Source organism: Polistes fuscatus, unplaced genomic scaffold (assembly GCF_010416935.1).
Source record: "Polistes fuscatus isolate 324 unplaced genomic scaffold, CU_Pfus_HIC Scaffold16, whole genome shotgun sequence".
Lineage (NCBI taxonomy): Eukaryota > Metazoa > Arthropoda > Insecta > Hymenoptera > Vespidae > Polistes > Polistes fuscatus.
This window is the reverse complement of record NW_025113064.1, coordinates 2502272-2505321: the sequence shown is the minus strand read 5'-3', so window position 1 is coordinate 2505321 and position 3050 is coordinate 2502272.

Sequence of the window (3050 nt, the reverse complement as noted above, 5' to 3'; positions counted from 1 at the left end):
ATATATATTCTATTATATATATATTATTAGAATAGTATACTTGATCATTGATTGTATCATTGTATATTTCAATAAGTTTCACAAATATTTGCTTATTCTATTCTATTATATGTATTTTATTAGAACAATTTATTTGATCATTGATTGTATCATTGTATATTTTAATAAGTTTCACAAATATTTGCTTATTCTATATATATATTATTAGAATAGTATATTTGTTCCATGATTGTATCATTGTATATTTTAATAAGTTTCACAAATATTTGCTTATATATATTCTATTATATGTATTTTATTAGAATAGTATACTTGATCATTGATTGTATCATTGTATATTTCAATAAGTTACACAAATATTTGCTTATTCTATTCTATTATATATATATTAATTACAGACATCATCGTTAGTCTCATATTATAAACAAATGGATATAAATTAGATAGAAATATGATTAGATTTATTTCCAATGAAAATTCTACATGATATTTTATTTATTAATTAGATTTATTTTTTTGTCTTGTTTTTTATTAATAATAGAAAGAATAATAGTTGATACTTTCTCCCTTTCTCGTTGAAGGTACATACATGAAGTGTACATACTTACATACATAGATATATACATATATACGTCCTACTCCTTATGTTTTCTCTCACGTAAGACGTCTCGTGAGTTATAAGCATGCCGCGATATGATTAATAACGTGCTTACTCGCGTAAATCAAATTAAACGACGGGCCGTTGGTAGTCGACGATAGTTCGTGAGTCGAAGAAAGATACCTAACGAGTTGGTGGTATGTGTATACGTATGTATTTTCTTAAAACTAGGTTGGAGAAAGATCCTTTTAGTGTTTGCTTACGAAATATATTTCACAGTTAGTAGGATGATCGAAAAGCTTTTTTTTTATTACCTTTATAAAAGTTTACTTCAATTTATCTCGAACAACGAGGTATCAATATAAGCACACATTAAATGAATGATTGATTATTTTCAATTTGATTTGAATATTTTTATTCAATTGGATTGTAAGAAAAGTCATTTTATTGATGACATTGGGATTCTGTTTATCGATAAAAAAGAAAAATACGAATGAACAGGGGGAAAAAGAGAAATCAGGAAAGAAAGAAGAATGAGTGGGGGGATTTGGGGTAGGGTGGTGGTGATGGTGATGGTGGTGTTGTTGGTTCGAAAGGAGATACAAGAAAACATCGATGGGGTAATGTTATACGTTTGACTTGGTATTCTTTGTTCTTCGTATAGGACCACCATCAAAGATAGGATGATATCGAATTCGCTGTGGGAGAAGATAAATTCGTTTCTTGTAAATTATGCCTTCGTTTATAATACTTAGAATTAAATCTTATAAATAGATTTAGTTCTATTGATAAAGTTTGATATAGTAATATAAAAATCTATTTTTAATCAGGTAGACATTGTATAGAATTATACAATGAGATGATAATAAGAATTGAAAATAATCAATGATGCATCATACGTATTGTAAGTATAGTATATATAGTATAGTATAGTGTAGTATAAGTTATAATACTTAGAATTAAAAGTATAGTATAGTATAGGTTATAATACTTAGAATTAAATCTTATAGATAGATTTAATTCTATAGACAAAATTTGGTATAGTAAAATGAAAATTTATTTTAAATCAGTTATACATTGTATAGAATTATACAATGAGATGATAATAAGAATTGAAAATAATCAATGATGCATCATACGTATTGTAAAAGTATAGTATATATAGTATAGTATAGTGTAGTATAAGTTATAATACTTAGAATTAAAAGTATAGTATAGTATAGGTTATAATACTTAGAATTAAAAGTATAGTATAGTATAGGTTATAATACTTAAAATGAAATCCTATAAATAGATTTAGATCTATTGACAATATTTGGTATAGTAAAATGAAAATCTATTTTAAATCAGTTATACATTGTATAGAATTACTTTTAGAAAATTATGAGGTTATAAAAATAATCAATGATGTATCTGTTGCATGTATTGCAATGAAAATAATATGATGAAAATAATCAATGATGTACAATGCATGTATTGCAATCAATGATGTATACTTACGTATACAAAAAATGATTGTATGTATTAGTAACGTTAAAATATCGTGCTTGTGTGAGTGTGTGTGGTGGATTTAGGTGAGTTTTACTTGATCAGAGTTTCTCGTTCTTACGTGGCAGGTGGTGTACAAGATCTTTTGATATAAAATAATGTTAGTCGCCTAATAGAGCAAAGAAGGTCTTGCTATATATGATAGAACCTGTAGTCAACTGGATATTATGGAATAGAACCGCGGGGGGTCGTCTAAGGATTAGTTAAACTGGTAAGAGATCTATGGTCGTAGCTCGTTTACAACGTTCGTTACGTTAGGAGACCATGATTTATAGTCACCACTCGGTTTATCCTTTGACGTCGTCAATACTTGCAAGTGTTAGTCTAACTTATGCCTATTACACATGGTCTCTCAACGGATGCCAGCTATTCTACATTTTCACGGCAGCTTCCTTCTCTTATAAACGATCTATATAGATCGTTTTCTTAAATAATAGATCGGCTACCGTATGTATGCGTACGTGTACGTGTCGTGTGTGTGTGTGTGTTTTTTTTTTGATCAGTTATTTAGGATAATAAAATTTATTTTCTTTTTTTTTCTTAAATACATACATACGTACACACATAAATACTTTCAAATCACACGCTCGTATATTTCTCTGTTGGATTTATCAATACATTTTTTTTTTCTCTCTTTTATTTTATTCAACCTTTCGATAATTTATCGAATCCAATGTTAGGACTCGTATTATCGTGCTTGACGTAATATTTTTTTTTGTTCTAAATATGTATAAGTTAATAAAACTTCTTACTTTGGTAAAAAAAGGATTTTAATTATGTTAAACCGATCGTGATTTATCATTTTACTTTAAAAATAGTTCAATATACGTTCATATACAGGGTGAGTCAATAACTTTTGCTACCGAGACAGTTTCGAAAGTACGACAGTAGCAGAAAATTGTAT